Source organism: Lonchura striata, chromosome 1 (genome assembly GCF_050655825.1).
Source record: "Lonchura striata isolate lonStrDom1 chromosome 1, ASM5065582v1, whole genome shotgun sequence".
NCBI classification, from domain to species: Eukaryota; Metazoa; Chordata; class Aves; order Passeriformes; family Estrildidae; genus Lonchura; species Lonchura striata.
The window spans coordinates 116,209,340-116,227,139 of NC_140703.1; the positions used below are offsets into that span (position 1 = coordinate 116,209,340).

A 17,800-nucleotide genomic window follows, 5' to 3' on the forward strand; every position below is an offset into this window, starting at 1 on the left:
TTCAAAATTCTGCTTTTCTAACCCACAACTGTGAAGCTCAAGAGTTGCTGGATTATTATTTTGGTGAGGAGGGTTTGACACCCTGAACTTGAAGTGTTCAGGTTCTTGGGCTGATGAATGACATCAGCCGGTCTTGGACGTGGATAACTCATGGCATCATGGAATCACTGAGAGGTTTGGGTTGGAAGGGACCTCAGAGCCCACCCAGTGCCACCCCTGCCATGGCAGGGACACCTCCCACTGTCCCAGGCTGCTCCAGCCCCAGTGTCCAACCTGGCCTTGGGCACTGCCAGGGATCCAGGGGCAGCCACAGCTGCTCTGGACACCCAGTGCCAGGGTCTCACCACCTTCCCAGGGAGGAATTTCTTCCTAATATCTGATCTAAACCTGTAATTTTTCACTTTGAAACCATTCCCTGTGTCCTGTCCCTCCATCAAGGCCACCCTGAGCTCAGCCCAAAGCTTCTCCTGTGCAGGTGAACAATCCCAGCTGTGCCAGCCTTTCCTGCCAGCAGAGCTGCTCCATCCCTCTGCTCATCCTGGTGGCCTTTTCAGCTCCTTTGAGAACATGGAAGAATAGTGCTCCATTCCAAAAAAAAGACCTGAGAAAACAAGGTATTACAATTGTATTGATTTCCACCACTTTTGTAAAAAACCATGTGCTAGAAAGACCTAAAATTTAGAAGATCTAAAAAAATGCAAAGAAAAATGATAGAACATCAAAATTGGATTTTACATTCAGAGACATCCCAGAGCAACTGGGAAATCAACTGTGTTCCTGTTTTATTTTAGACAGAAAAGTTATTGAGGATGAAAAACCTAGAGAAAAAAAAATTAAAATCAAATCCTGACACACAACTGCAATTGTTATTATTTCCCACATCCATTAAATTCTACTTATGGTTTTGCCCTCTTTAAATTCTCTCCTTTACAAAAACAGATTCGCTCCCTTTCCAAAGCCTCTCTTTTCCATTCTGAAGAAGTATCATCCATCCACCACTTCACCCAGAGCAGGAACTATGAAGTGTAAGCAAATGCTAATTATACCCCTTGTCAACATTGTGATCATCACCCTCCTTTCATACTGATGTTTGCAAGGGTCAGGAGAAAAATTAAATGCTTGCAATCCTCCTAATGTCCTTTTCCATAAGAGAGTTTCTTTGGAATTTGCAGCTAGCAGGAAGGGGATTTACTAAAGCTAAATATCAGCACATTTGAAAAAAAAATAGAGTAGATTACATTTATGAAATTTTTAAAAATTGGTCAGGATGTTACAGATCCCAGTCTGGAAGATGCACACCAAGAGTTCCATTCTGAAACTTTTAAACTGGAGCAAAAGTAACTGAAATAGTTCCTGAGGAACACAACTGCAGTAAGAAAACCTTGGGGATTCAGGGCATGGTGATGGACTCAGAAGAGCCAGAAATTGGATCTTTTAACCTGTCTCCATAGTAGGAATAGGATTTTTAATTTCTAAATGTTGTAAATGCATAATCACTTTAGAATTTCAGAATATTCACACCAAAAGAAGGCTGTCCTTTCTCAGTTGTATTTCCCTTTGGTTTTCCACCATGGAACTAATTGGATGTTTCTTCTCAGTCTTTGAAGAGAGACAAAATAATTAAAAACCAGTCCTACTCTTATCGCAGCAGCACCAGCATCACCCAAACCCTGTCCCCAAGGGCACATCCAGACTCCTCTGGGACAATTCCAGTGACTCCAAACCTCCCTGGGCAGCTCATCCCAAGGCCTGACCACTCTGCCAGGGAAATTTTCTTTCCCAATCTCCAACCTGAGCCTCCCCTGGTGCCATTTGAGGCCATTTCCTCTCCTCCTTTCCCTTGGGACACGGCAGCAGAGCCCGACCCCCCGGCTGTCCCCTCCTGGCAGGAGCTGTGAGAGCCACAAGGTCCCACTGAGCCTCCTTTGCTTCAAGGATGATTCTAAGATTCTATTAAATAGAAGCTAATATCTATTGTCAGATATGTATTTGTTATTAAATATCTATTATTAGTAAATATTTAGAGACTTGACAAGGTAAAGGCCTTGTCAAGCTTCTGAAGGGGAAAAATTATCCCTCAGGTTTGAGCTTTTCTATGTTTCAGATTCTGTGCTGCTTTAGTCTGTGGGTCTGGGCTTCACATGATGGGATGCTGAGCTCTGTGCACAGAGCAGAGACAAAACAATTCCTGCTCCAGCTGGGCACCAAGGACAAATGATCCAAACCTCAGCCCAGGAGCACAAACAGCGTGGGCTGGAGAGAGAAAAACAAGCAGGGTGGGACTGATGGGCTGGAGCTGGAATGGGACAATGAACTCCAAGGTGCCAATGGAGCAGAACTGATCCCAGGGAGAGCCCCGGGAGCGCTCGTGCATTTTGGGACCATTTTGGGTCATTTGGGTGCAGCCCTGGCTGGGCTCTGGTGCTGCCCAAGGTGGATCCATGGAGGAGATCCTTGAATAAATCCTTGCTTTATTCTGTAGCTCTGCCCAGCTCTGCTCCAGCTCAGCCTTCACAAGGCATCACCTGACCTGGAGTTTACTGAATTACAAAGACAGCTTTTACTTTTCTTTTTCTCTGATCCTCTGTGACCAGGCCACTTCAGCTGTGGCCACTTGGGCAAAGGCCTCACCTCCAGTGACCAGGGACAGCACCCAGGGAGCAGCTGGGGCTAGCCCAGGAGGGATTTAGGGTGGATTTTAGGGAAAGGCTCTTCCCCAGAGGTGCTGGCACTGCCCAGGGAATGGGCACAGCCCCGAGGCTGCCAGAGCTGCAGGAACCTTTGGGCAGCGCTGCCAGGGATGCCCAGGGTGGGATTTCTGAGGGGTCTGGGCAGCACCAGGAGCTGAACTCGATGATCCTGTGGATCCCTCACAGTTCAGGACATTCAGTGATTCTACAGAGGTTGCTCAAATGATCCCCAGCCAGCTCATCCTGTGCTTTTGGATCTGAAAAGTCCAACACTTGACCAAGTAAAACTGGAATTGAAGGCAATACTGGGCCCAGCATTTGGTGCCCTGCTGGGCCAGAGATGCCCTGGACAGAATTCCAGTCCCCTTTTGTCCTCTGGTTCTGCTTCCCACAGGAGAACAGTGTGGGTGTGCACTCCTGTGGATGCAGGCTGGTTCTCCAGCTCCAAGTCACTTGACCAGAGGGCAGCAGTTTCATTTTATTTAAAGCAGGAAGAGAATGCAACAGGACTGAAAACAGTGACAGCTTTATGAGGAGGTGGAGAAGAACAAATGCTGGGAGTCTTTGTAATCAAAAGGTCAAAAAGGTCATTTTGAATTGCTGTATCTGATGCACAGCATTGTACGGCCCTGAAATGTCACTCTGCCACTCCTGACTAAGACATTACTTGCCTTAGACTAAATTTCAGGCCAGCTTTATTTGCCTTAATGTTCCTGGGATAACACCACAGAAGATTAAATGTGTTCAGCCTGCCAAAGAGAGGGAGAATTTTGTGAACACCAAGCACTGTTTTCCCCGTACCAAGGTGGAGATAATATAATATAATATATTTCTGCCTCCTACAAACACACCAGTGCACCCAGCTGCAGTTTTTGGCTCCTCAATTTTTTCTGGGCCAAAAAACACCAGCACATTCAAACTGGACTGAGAGGATGAGCAGGGTGAGTGAGAAATTGATTGATTCATTCATTGATTCCACAGCAAAGCATTATGAGACACAAGTCATACAAATACTAAATGTAAAAGCCAATAATCAAGGTAATTGCAGAAGAAAGAAGGTGAAAGCCAGCGAGTCAGGCAATTTGTTAAAAGTGATCACAGAAGGAAAGCAAGTTGTTTCCCATTTAGCCACAGCATCCCTGCAATAGGAGCTTGTACTTCATTTCCATGTGAGTGGCACTGAGGTCAGACTGCCTGCTCGGGTCAGCCTGAATCAGCTGTAACTGATGGGCATTTATCACATCAGCTTTATTCGTGGCTTGCAGAAGTTGTTCTGTATAAGGAGAAATAATAAACACCTTACCAGGGGGAAGCTGTGGTGCCCTGGGGGCAGATGTGTGACAGGTCAGGCCATCAGCTCCTCGCGTGGATCAACCCCAGATTTGAGAATAACTTAGAAATGGGGTTGCAGCTTCTTTATTTCCCACACAAATAACACCCAGTGTGGGTGGTTACACGTTTCCTTTCCCTTTCACCATCTCTGGTGTCCTGGGGATCATCGGGATGGGCACTGCCAGCGGGTCAGGGGTGACCCTGCCCTGTGCCCGGCCCTGGGGGCACCTCTGGGTGCTGTGCCCAGCCCTGGGGGCACCTCTGGGTGCTGTGCCCGGCCCTGGGGCACCTCTGGGTGCTGTGCCCGGCCCTGGGGGCACCTCTGGGTGCTGTGCCCAGCTCTGAGGGCACCTCTGGGTGCTGTGCCCAGCTCTGGCTCCTCAGCACAGCAGGGCCAGGAGCTCCTGGAGCTGAGCAAGGGCCTGGAGCAGCTCCAGCCCAGGAAAGGCTGAGGGAGCTGGGGCTGCTCAGCCTGGAGAGAGCCCAGGGAGAGGGGCTGAGCCCTGGGTGTCCCAGTCTGTCCCTGTGTGTCCCAGTGTGTCCCAGTCTGTCCCAGTCTGTCCCTGGCTGTCCCTGTGTGTCCCAGTCTGTCCCAGTCTGTCCCTGGCTGTCCCTGTGTGTCCCAGTCTGTCCCTGTGTGTCCCTGTGTGTCCTTGCGTGTCCCTGTGTGTCCCAGTCTGTCCCAGTCTGTCCCTGTTTGTCCCAGTCTGTCCCAGTCTGTCCCTGTGTGTCCCTGTGTGTCCCAGTCTGTCCCTGGGTGTTCCTGTGTGTCCCTGTGTGTCCCTGTGTGTCCCTGTGTGTCCCAGTCTGTCCCAGTGTGTCCCAGTCTGTCCCAGTCTGTCCCTGTGTATCGCAGTCTGTCCCTGTGTGTCCCAGTCTGTCCCAGTCTGTCCCAGTCTGTCCCAGTCTGTCCCTGTGTGCAGGAGGTCAGAGCAGCCCCAGGCTCTGCTCCAGGCCCAGCGATGGCCCCAGAGCCCCGGGCAGGGGCTGAGCCCAGCAATTCCCTGCACAGGAGGCACAACTTCTGCCCTGGGCAGTGCCAGCCCTGAGCAGAGCCCAGAGAGGCTCGGGGCTCTCCTCCCTGGGGTATTCCAGAGCCAGCTGGACACAGCCCTGTGCCCTGTGCTCTGGGATGGCCCTGCTGGAGCAGGGAGTGGCACCAGTGACCCTCCGGGGTCCCTTCCAGCCTGACCCATCCTGTGACTCTGAAGGTCCATAAGTGACTCTCTCTTTTAGAGGTGATCTCTGAGACTCTGGAAAGCCTGGGTGCCCATGCAGCAGGAATTCTCTTGGCTCCCAATCCCAAATTTCAAAGGATCTTGTTGGGGACTCTCTGCTGTATCTCTCCTTAGAGTCCCTGTACACAAACAAGAATGAGAAATGTTATTGTACACAAACAAGAATGAGAAATGTTATATCTCATAATCATATCTCATTACATAACAATCCACAGAAAGTTCTTAGGCCGTTATCTTTTTTACCCCAACATTTGCAGAGGTGCACGGAGGGTGAAGAAACCTCTCAATCCAGGCCACCTTCCCGGTGCTGTGAATGTGAGCAGGTAAATCCTCCAACCCCCTGCACTGCCAGAGGCTGGGATTATATAAAACACTGCTTTCTCCCCTTCACTCTGCTGCTGATCATTTTAAACTGGATCATTTCAGCTTCCAACACAAACCCTGAGTTACCAACTCACTGCCCTCTTGGGCTCGGGGCTGTGTCCAGCAGCCAGAGGGAAATGTTTGTTCTGCTGCTGCTCCCTGTTGCCAGCTCGAGGAAGCATCAGATAAAAATGTCTGTGATGCAGCTTCATGCAGAGTACAAAATACCAGTCTCACAAGCTGGAGGAGGAGTAACAGGTCCAAAATAAAAGGTTTAGTCACCATTTCAGAGCTCAGTATCCACTGAAAAAAAAAAAAAATTGTGTTTATATACAGGAAAAGAAAAAAAAAAAGAAAAAAAAGAAAAAAGAGAGGTTTCTGTGCCTCTCCCCCACTCCTCCTGAATGCACATTCCTTGTTTTGTGTTCCACATACCTCAGGTCCTCACTATTCATTTCACACATGATTCCCACACATTCTGTGTAGATGGAAATAAATATCCATTTGTTGACACAAAGAAGATCCATCTTGGGATACATGGAGGTGTGAAAGTCAGAAACAAGGGCAAAAACTTCATCCAGGCCTTTTGAAAATCATAATAATCATCACAGAATCATCAAGAGACATTCAGCATCACCCAATGCCACCCCAGCTCCACCAGCATCACCCAAACCCTGTCCCCAAGGGCACATCCAGACTCCTCTGGGACAATTCCAGTGACTCCAAACCTCCCTGGGCAGCTCATCCCAAGGCCTGACCACTCTGCCAGGGAAATTTTCTTTCCCAATCTCCAACCTGAGCCTCCCCTGGTGCCATTTGAGGCCATTTCCTCTCCTCCTTCCCTTGGGACACTGCAGAAAAGACCAACCCCTACCTCACTCCAGCTTCTCCAAGTGACAATCCAGACATAAACTGGAAGATTTCCCCCTTTTTTCCACACAGGCTGTGTCCAGGTAACTCTCAGGAAATAATTCTCAGCCACAATGACCCTTCCACTATTGATATTTCAAAGGACTTCTCTTCTAAGGCTTCGACTTTAGTGTGATTCCAGATATCCCTGAAAGTTTCACCATGACAGAGAGTATGAGGAAATTTAACAGAAAAAAGCATTTTACTGAACATAATATTCTAGCTTATAATCTATATATTTTCATCAAACCAGGAAATACTTTTCAACTAAACAGCAACTTTTCTAGGAAGGAAAATATAGACATTGCATACCGAAATAATGTGATATTGGTGGGTTAGATTAATAAAGAAATTCAGGTGATATTCCCAAGAGCCAGTGAGAGTAAAGACTCTCCTTCACCCTTCCTCACTCCCATCAGCTGTAAAGGACAGCCCAAGTTCAAATCCTGTTTTTGCTTTACTCCAAAGGTAAATCCAAGGTTTCTCACTCCAAGCCTGTGTTGAATGAAAAGGGAAACATGTTTTATGCCAGGTATTTGCTCCTCTCTTTGTCATTTTTTCTGAACACTGGGTTATAGACCCAAACTGTTATTTATAGTCAGTAGAATTTGTTGGATTTTATCTTTAATTGCTAGATATTCTGAAAAAAATCCTGTCTGCATCAATCTGAGGACATTTTGCATTTTTCTGCTCAAGCAGTGATCTGAAAGCCAGTTGTTTACAAAACCATGGTGTGAGGCAAATTAGGAGGTCTGAAAAGCAATGCTGTGACAGAACTGCTTGGAAATTTTGATTTTTGCCAATAAATTCTTTGTGTCCATACAATCTACATGGTTAGATCTCCTTGGAAACTAGCAAGGCTAGGAAAAAAAACTTAAGACTCTATAGTTGAACTCAGAAATTGGTTTTTTAGCACTGAATTAGGGCCAGATCATTTCTGATGTCAACTGATCACAGTATTTACATGAACATTCTCTCAGAGGAGAGGCAAAATATCTTTCCTAGTATCTGTCCGTTTCTAATGGACCCTCTGTGAGCATTGGAGAGTGTGCCCATGGATTCAGAAAGAGAAATATGTGTATTGGACAGCTGGGAAAATATTTTTTTAAATATTAAAAGTGCTCTCCCATGCCATGATAGAGGGAGCACATGAGCCTGGGGATCCATTTCACACTTATTCCTGTGTAAGCTGGCATTAGAGCCCTTGGAGGGTCTAACCCTGCCTATTCAAAGACCCTTCCTAAGAGTTAAGCTGAATGAGGGAAGGGATCCAGTCTTTTCTGAGTTTGTTCATAGGGTGAGCCCTTCCCAGTATCCCATTTAGCCAAATGGGATATTGGGAAGGAATTGTTCCCTGGGAGGCTGGGCAGGCCCTGGCACAGTAAATGCAGGTGAACCCAGTAGGAAGAAATGCTGATGTGTGACTCCAGTTCAGAAGGATGAATGATTTTTTATTATAACTATACTATAATACATTAATATACTATTTAAAGGAGATACTAAAACTACAAACCTACTTTTCTAATTCCCATATCTAACTCGCTCACAACTCCTGGCCCTCTCTGAGAGCCCACCCCCAGGTGGGTTGGATTGGCCATCAACTCAAACAATCCTCACCAGAATCCAACCAAGCAACACCCCAGGGAAACAATTCTCCAAACACATCCCACATGGGAAAAACAAGGAGCAGAAATAGAAATTGTTTTCTCTTTCTTTCTTCTGTGTTCTTCTATGAAAAATCTTGAAAGAAAGAAGAATGTGCCTGCCACAGCACAGGGTGCCCAGAGCAGCTGTGGCTGCCCCTGGATCCCTGGCAGTGCCCAAGGCCAGGTTGGACACAAGGCTTGGAGCAGCCAGGGACAGTGGGAGGTGTCCCTGCCATGGCAGGGGTGGCACTGGATGATCCTTTTCAGTTCAGGCCATTCTAGGATTCAGTGGGTTTGCCATACTTCCAGATTTCCTGATGTTATCCAAATCCACAGCCTCCCAGAGGGAGCAAGCTACAGAAGGCACTACGTGCTGTTAAAGGAAAACTTTCTTGTTTTAAAACAAAAGAGCTTCAGCTGTTTTAAAACCAAATGCATTGTGTGAGATCCATGGGATTTTCCATTTTCCATCTCCATGTCAACCCTTTCAGCCTTCACCCTCTTTAGGCTGAATATTCCAGGCTTTCCTTAGCATTTGTTTGATAGCCTGTTCCACTGTCCCGGCTTGCTTCAAGCTCCATCATTTCCAAATGACAGAAAACTTCATCCTGGGCTAAGAGAAGGAAGTTACAGCTCAAAGATGAGGTTGTTTTGCCACCATATTTAAAAGGAATTAAACTGAAATATTCTCCATAACACACAAACAACTATCTCACCCTATGAACCAATTCAGACAAGACTGGATCCCGCAAATTCTTTCCTGTCACCCCTCAAATACAAACAGAGGAAAGTCCCTTTTCTCTGCTGCTGTAGTGCCTCATTCCTCCTTCCTTCCTTCTTCCTCCCCCCTTCCTTCCATCTTCTTCTCTTTCTCCTTCTCTCTGTTAAAACACAGACATTACAGTCCCAAATATTTCACTCTGCCCACCATTCCCCCAGACCTTGGGCATTCCAGCATCCTTATTTCTTTCCCACGCATCCACATCCTCTGATGCTTCAGTGAAAACCAGAGCACAGCCAGACCTCCAGGGAAGGCCTTTGAAGCTTTTTCCACGTCACTAAAAATGAATCCAAGTGCATTTCTGCCATGGCCTTGAGAGGTACCTGGAACAGAAGCTAGGCAGTATTAAAAGAATAAAGTAGTTTGTCTTGGTTTGAAAGTCAGGTGACTGCTAAGGAAGGCAGGAGCCTCCCTTGAAATGGAAAATGTAAATCCTATCCCTTCAAATTGTTATAATTTTGAAATTAAGGGGCTGCCAGACAAAGATATGGGAGTAGGAAATAACAGTTATGTACTAGGAAAACTAAAAATACAAGTGCAATAGTACAAACAAAAAAAACCCTACTGCCAGAGTCAGAACGTGCCTTGACCCCCTGTGGGTCAGGGAGGTGGCAGCAGTCCACCTTATTTCATGCACTGGAAGCTGCTCTGAAGCAGCCAATGTCTATTTTTACACCTCAGTTCTCCATTTAATTTTGGGTTTGGATGCACCAGAAGCGCGTTCTCATTACCAGTCCATTCATTTATCAAAAGCTCCCCTCCGTGGGCTCAATATTTTTGTTTACTGTTTTCTCTTTAAAAGGTCAGCTCCTTTATCAACTGCTTCTTTAAGTGAGTCTGTACCTGTCTAAAAAAGACATGAAATTCACATTTTAGTGCAGCACCTTCCTGGTCTCACGTAGCAGCTCTAACATGAGCAATCTGTATTTCTGCTGTCCATGGCCACGTCCCTGACGGGCAGCTGGCTCATTTCACTTTCCCTACACAACTCAGAAAAAAGAGAAACTCACCTTTTCCTCTCAAGACATCTGAAGGCTACGAAAGCTTTGAATTATTTGTGCTGCTGCTGAGCTTTGCCTGCTCCAGAAAGGATAGATGGGCTTTTCAAGCTGAATGTACCATCTAAAATCTCAATTATTTAAAAATCGTAATACCAGTGCGGCCTGTTCTGCTAAGATCCATCCACACCATAGAAATAAAACATAATTCCACAATAACATTTTATTTTTATGTTAAACTCTCCATTCAGGCCCCAGAATCAAAGGCCATCAAGACTCCCTTAGTTATTTGCAAGAAATTGGATGTTGCAATCTGGGATAATGGGAAAATCCAGCACAGCCAAATCTTTCTACTTTTTTCCAAAAGGTTCCAGTTAGCCCTCAAAGGAACTTATTTTTGGAGAGGAAACTGGTGACTCGTGCATGGAAAAATCCTGGGGAATGATGGATTATTTTTAGCCAGATTAGAAAAACCTACAGGAAAAATCAAGGGCAATCAAAAACTCTTTTATACCTTTTAGCAAAGTAAGAAAAACAAGCAGAAAAGCCCTACTTTACTCAAAATAGAGATTACAGAGTTTTTCATATAATCCCTCCATTTTGAATTTATTTAATTCTTCTGAACAACTTTGTTGGGTAAAATATTACTGTGAAAAAGAAGTGCAAATCTGAATTATGAAACTTATTGTTAAAAGTACCAAAATGTCAGCATTTCACAGCCAAAATAAAACCTTTTTGAAAGTTTGAAATTAAATTTCTTTTCCCTTATAAGGTATTTTGGAAAATGCCGTTGGTCAAATCAAATCCAATTTACAAAAAATATTTCCATACTTCTAAATCCACTTATATCCCTATAGAAAAGGATAATGGCAATTAGAAGAATTATAGCAATTTCACAGCAACTCCTTTGAGATTTTTTCAGACAAATTTATAGACCTATTTACTTTATTATGTATCTTAAGTGAAATAGCACAGTAAATGGTAATTTAGACACCACTGAATTGCTTATTTCAAGACAAAATGTTGTTATTTGTTAACATGGAAAGGTATTTTTTGGTGGTTTTAACTTATATTTCTACTCTTGTTGGGTTTGATATTATCCTTGTGTGAATACATCTTTGAACAACTTCTTAGATGGGCATAAAATGATTATAAAATCCTGTGGAGCTGATGTTCATTGCAGGAAAAAAATATGAGGTTTTCATTCAGATTAAACAAAAGTAAGAAAAAAATCTGGATTGAAACCAAACATATGTTTAGTCAAAAGTTTACTTAAAAATAAAAAGCACGAGTTGAGTCAGTTTTATTTCCTTGCACTCCAATTGTTTTGTGGATAAACCCAAAAAGTCTGACCTAAACTATGCTGAGGTTGAAGGTGGAAGTCCCTGCATGGAAAATAAAAATCAGGCAGATGCAGCCTGGAAAATCCAAGCACTCAAAGCAGGAGATATCTTCCTTTTGAAGATACTTCACAGGGACATGGAGGGGAATAGTGACTTGAAAAAATATTTGACTGGAGCTCTGGGAGCAGCAGCACTCATTAAAATAAAAAAAGAAATATTTATTGTAGCTCCCTGTTATAGAGATGGATTTCTTGGTATCCAATGGTGTGGTTAACTCAGCCTGTTTTCATGACATTGGTAGGAATTTAGTACTTCTGAGAGCTCCAAAATCTCCCTGAAGTTCTGAAAGAGATCCAAAAGCCTAAGTAGCAACCACAGTTTCAGAAATGATTCAGAGGGGGCCAGACAGGGTGATGGATAAATCTCATTTCCTTAGGAAACATTGCCAAAGTGCCATTCTGAACTTAGCATTTCCAGGTTATCAAAACAGCACAGCCTGAAACCAAACATTGACCCAGCTGAAATTATGCAGGGTTTTTAAAAATTTCTTCTTTCTGAATGTCACTTCCAGCCTGACTTCTCAGTTATTTTCTCCTCTGCGTGAAAGGGGAAATCATCAGCAAGAAACCAGGTCTTTGTATTGCACTGTGACTTCTTTTTGGCAGGGAAAGGAGATGAAGGCAGTGATGGCCTCATTATTTAGCTTAAAGAAAGCAGCCAAAATCCCATTATCACCTGAAAAAATGGTGAAGGAGCAGCATGGAAAAAACACAAGAGCTGTTGAGATAAACTAATTGCAAGACTAATTGCCTGAGGTATTATTTGAGGCAACATTTGAATGCCAGAGTTTGGGTTTGCATCTTAGGCCACCTCAGTCAACAGAAAACTGTGATCATCCAGCAAGTCACCACCACAAGGGACAGCAGAAGCCACAGAAATGTTGTTTCCCCAGCATCCATGTGAAACATTTCAGTTATTTTTCTTCTCAAGTGTGTAAAAATTCAAGTCTTGCCTGATTTTTGTAAAGGAGGAGCATCCTGCTCTCCTGAAATAGAAGCAAAAGCCATCAAAATCCTCCTTTGATTGCAGGGAAATTGTCAAGAAAGAAATCTCCATTACTAGATTAAAAAAGTAATTATTATCCTTTTCTGTTTCAATTTCTCCAGTCTTTGCAACCCCTTCTTTAACTTTGTGCAACAGTGACAGCAGCAAGCAAACCAATATACTTGGACAATGTCTGTGTCCTGGGGGCAGCCAGATTGGCTGGAAACTGAGTGAGGAAAAGAATTTCATTTCAGGAGGGAAGCTTCTGACATTTTTTCATTCTTCTTCAAGAATTGGAGGGCAGGAGGAATCAAATATCTCTACTCCAAAGTCATTCTGTTCCCTGCAAGTCTGTATTTTTTTGGGAAAAAAAAAATAGGAATTGAGAGCTCTTCTTAGCTCAGACACCTTGCCTTTACCAGTGGGATTTGAGCTGATCTCCCAAAATTTTGCTGCCCAAGGAAGCTGCAAAATTGGTATCAAAGGGCAGTCAGGAGTGGGTGAATATTGGCTTGGCATTTTATCAAACCCACACCTGACCCAGTGCCAGGGCTCTCCCCAGCCAGTGACCATCCTGAGCCAGGGAAAGGTTGTTCAGTGCAAACAAAGTTTTACAGAGCAAAAGTGAACACTCTCAAAGTCATCTGATGTCCTCTAACCTGAAACTGGTCTGATCCAAGGTCTTTGTCAACATCTAAACTCTTCTGCCCCTTTTGGTAGGAAAGTGCTAGAAGCTCTTGGCTTTGGTCCTCAGCCTTAGACCATTGCATAAGTTGTTGGTTTCACTCAACTGCTTCAGCATCTTGATTGAATCAATCCCTTCCTTTCTGACCAAAAATATTCCTCTCCATCATTCCTCTGCCTTTTATTTATGAGAGTTCATTGATCAAAGCAAAGGAGCTGTCAGAGAGTGTTGACGTAGTCAAGGTGGTTCCAGCAGCTGCCCAAGGAGCTCTGTGAATACTCAGGCACAAGGCTGCCTCAAGGTTGTTCAACAGTGCAGGAAAATATTGAATTTGGCTATGCCAAGGACAAAGATTCAAGTGAAAACACCCTGACTGCAGGGGGAAAGAGGGGGAAAGGACAGGAACAGTGTTGGGATAGAAAACAGCAAGGAGAGAGGGGCATGAAAATTGGTGACAACTCCTGAGAGGGTGCATTTCCCTCCTCTCTGCTGACCTAACTGGACACACAGACTTTGACAAGCTGCCTGCCTTGATTTCCAAACTTCTCCCGTGCTGGAACGTGCCTCACCACCAAGCTGATTCCATCTGCAATGTTAAATAAAAGCAGGAATGGTTCTGCAGCCTTGAGACCAAGCAGTACAAGATGTCCAAGGCATACAGCAGAGCACCTGGTCCTGAGTCTTGTGGAGGTTTTCTCTTGGTTTTAAGACATAATTAGTTATAATTAGTTTATTAACAGTGGTTTTTTGTTTTTGTTTTTGTTTTTGTGGTTTTTTTTTTCCCATTTCCAATTATCTGGAGCAAGGTGAGGTCTGTGTTGCTGGCCAAGGGGTTTATGTTGCTTTAAGCAGGGGTGAGATGAGAGCCTGTGGAGGTGTCTGAGAGACCAACAGTGAAGCTGTGTTGGCAGATAAGAGTGAAAAAAGCCAAATTTGATTCAATCTCATCCATGCTGCTGAATGGGAGCACATCCTGTCTCCCTAGCCATTCCCGGTATTTTCTTGGAGCACTAATTGGGCCAAAGCCAAAACAATCAGTTTGCTAAATTAGCAGTGCAGTCACCACTGGACAGGGCAGGCAAACTCCTATTTACACTTCCAGAAACAACCAGGAGAACTCCCCAGATATCAGAGATATTACATAGTGAAGAATTAATGAGTCAGGATTATCTGTGCGAAATGTTTGGGCCAGAATTTTCTACACAAAATAGCTCAGCTGATCAGCTCATTTTTGTTTACAGAGTTTTCAGTTGGGAAAATTGTGATGGGGAAAAAGAAATCTCAATAATCTCTTCCCACAAAAGTGGGGAATACTCTTTTCCCATGTAATAAGTAAAGAGAATACATGGAGAAATCAGGATTTAACCAGCCCTCATGTAATTTCTCTGGAAGGCTGAGCTCAGGTGCAAAAAAGAAGCTGAAGAGAAGATGAAACCCTGCTCTTCTCAGAGGTGCACTCTGTAGAAATTGGTTCTGTGTTGAGCAGCACATTGAAACCTTTAGAGGTTCCTTACAACCCAGAATATTCTCTGATTTAAGCAGATTTTGAATGAATTTATTTATTATTTCTAGCACTTAAAGCATATAAACACAGTTTAAAATTGATAACGATAAGGTCAATACAGGTCTTTAATGCTTTCTCCTTTTCCTTCTCCCCCATGGAGAAGAAAAGCTGAGTTCTCAGGAGATTTTTGAAGAAATCTGGCTTTCAGACACCTGATAGCAACTGGCAGAAATAATTGGGGTAGAGAAACTGGAAAAAGAAGTCTCAGGGATCCTGTTAGACAAGGACACCTTGCAGCAAGTCGGGGGACACGTCTGACCCAGGGGCAGAAGAAGACAAATGTGTGGCCAGGATTTGCAGCCGCGGACACAGAAATACCTGCTCTGAAGTTTGAGCTCAAGCTTTTCTGGGAGCTAAAAACCTGGTAAAAAGACTAATCTGACAGGAAACCTCTCCTTACTCCAGAAGTCTGTGTTCAGTGCCAGGCATTTGCTCTAGAGATGGCTCTGAATAAACGCTGACTCCAAGAGCTCAGGTAGCAAACAAGCTTCATAATCCAGTTTGGGACCCACAGCCTTGTGAAAGGCTGAAGATGTTGATAATCAAGTGTCTCTGCACATCTTTGCAGGTTCACAACTTTCTTAAAACCAGGTGCAGACTGCTTACACTGCCCCACAAATGTTACCCAGCCAAGGCTGTTTGGCTTCCCCGTGATTCAAATGAAGATAAATTTAGCAAAGCAGATGTAAAAACAGCATTCTGGAGCCTTCAGTGGTAAATTCTGCAATGAAGTTGGTTAGAATCCAAGACAAAAACCACAAGGTCAAATGACTACCAAAAATGGAGTCATGTGTTTTTAAATTCGAGTTATCAGATTCATTTTTTCACCCTCCACAATAAAAGGGCCAAGAATCAGGAATGAATGGAAATGTTTGTACTGAAAAGACACAAAGTGTTACTCAGACTGATTTCTTGCAGCTGTACAGGCTTAAAAGAAATGAAAATAGTAGAACATTATTTTTATCAAGTTGGATTAGAAGGCAGTGATGAAGCAGGTAATGTGAAAAAAACATCATCCTTACAGTCCCTTTTCTAATCACAAATATATCTAATTTCATGTCTTTTTTAGTGAAAGTTGCTGCTGAAATAAATCTCAGTCACACGCATGCTCCATCTGAAATTAGATTTATGATTCCATGGGTGCAAAGAAGCAATTTGGATCTTGAAGAGATTTGCCAAGTCAGGGTTTATTGAGCACTCCAACGTTCCAAAGGGAGCCCCAGCAATGCTTCCAGCTGAGTGAACAGACAATCTTGCCTTGATTTAACAGCACAGGACCAGATCCTAATTCCTTTATTTTCCAGGGAAAAGGATCTGTGCTCTGTGATAATGAGTGCTTACAGTTGTTAGCTAATCATAAAAGACTCCACTTTTTTTCTCTAAACAAGATTCTTTCTCCTCATCTCTTGTGGTGCTTTGCAGTGTGGATTATCTGGGCTCATCCCACAAACTAATCTCCCTCTATTCCAAGAATTCCTGTGTTCCTGTGTCCTCTGTGCTCATCACAAGCAAGATTTTGCAGAGCTCTGAAACAAAAGCCATGCAGAGACGAGGCAAAGCATTCCAAAATCCCTCCTTCCCTTCTCTGGCTTCTTCCATTGCAATCAAGAAGAGAAACAGAACAATGCAGATTTAGGATGTTGAAGGCTGCAAGAAGAAATTCCTTGTGCTGTGCAAAGCCAAACAACCCCATAGGGGAGCCCAAATAGCCACCAGGTCCTGCCAAATATTAATATTCCACACATGGATGCAGTGCCAGGGAGGTTGGGGACCACAGCAAATGAGAGGTAAAACACTCGAGACTTCCCAAAAGCCAAATTTGGACCTTAGAGATGCAAACACCTGCTTTAAAACACATTTAAAAGTGGCCCTCATCCCACCAGGAAAAGGGGGAATGCAGACAGGAATCACAGTGTCTGCTCAACACATTTCTCTGCATGCAGTGAAGCCCATGAGAGCAACTTTTAGATGGTAAATGATTTTTGGAAATTAGGACATTTTCAATGAATTTGCACATAAAATGTTCGCAACTGTGTTACAAGAGTTAAAATCACTAAATTGCAGTGAAATGTCCACAGAACTTTCCAGGTCAGATCAGTTATGATTTGCAATATTCTCTGTTGAAACACCTCATTATTTTGCAAACCATACACAACCAAAATAATCCTACAGTACTTAATTTGGACAAGCAGTCCCTTCATATTCTTCTTTTTGCTTTGTGTTTGCACAGCACCACAACGAGTTCTCTGCAGCATTATCAAAATACTCCCAAAATCACATTGCTGATGACAGGATGGTTGCTTAAGGGTCATATTGATGTGTTACATTCTCAGCCTCAAAGGAAGAGAGTGTCTCTTGTCCTGTTTTCTTGTTGACTCTGGTTCCATGTTGTTCTACAGGCTCTAAATAAAAGGATGTGCTTGGAAAATCAGGACTGTGCCTTTCCAGTGCTGCTTTGGAGTAGACAAGAACATGACAACAACACTTGCTGCAATTTTACTAGAAAATAAAATGTTCTGAGCGCTAGCACACAACCCCCTGCAAGGTGAAATTTCTGGAAAAGCCCCTGGTATGATTTGGACCAGTGCAGAACTGAGCACACACAATTCCTGGCTCCATTTCAGGACACAGATTATTCCTGTTTGGAAGATTGTATGACAGTAACCTGCCTGCAAAACAATTGGAGTTCAATAATCCAAGTGTGGCTGCGCCACTCTTTACCCTCCACGCTAAATAATAAGTCTGGGCACACTTAATTAGCTAATTTGGCCACAGCCAGGACACAAGTGAACTATTCAGGGACTTGTTTAGCAGAACTCCTTGTCATTTGCTGGGAAATTAAACAAATCACTGAAATCTCTTATGTCTTGTAGGTTTTGCCTCAGAGAGTAACCAAAGCAGAAAATTCTAACAGAATCCTCTAAATTGGCCTGAATTGGCTCGTTACCTGGCTGTTGTGCTCAAACAAACATAATGTTCACTGGGAGAGGAGGAAGAGTTCAGAAATACCTTTTTTTTTTTTTTTTTTTGCAGTGCAGATTAATAATATGTATATATTTTTGTCAGGAAGAAAAGCAGAGAGAGCAAAAATAGCTCTCAAGTGAGGCTGCTGCTACTCACTCCCCTGTTCCTGGATCCATGACAGCCATTATGTAACCAAAAGGAAAATTAGATTAAATAAACAGCAGAAGTTAATTGGGTTGATAT

General features: G+C 43.7%; 1 protein-coding gene across 3 annotated transcripts in view; it reads left to right on the top strand.

Moving 5' to 3' along the window:
• The window catches only part of KCNJ6 (potassium inwardly rectifying channel subfamily J member 6), a 165,376-nt gene that overhangs the window by 102,996 nt on the left and 44,580 nt on the right, over positions 1 to 17,800 (top strand). The gene's annotated exons all lie outside the window — the stretch shown is intronic.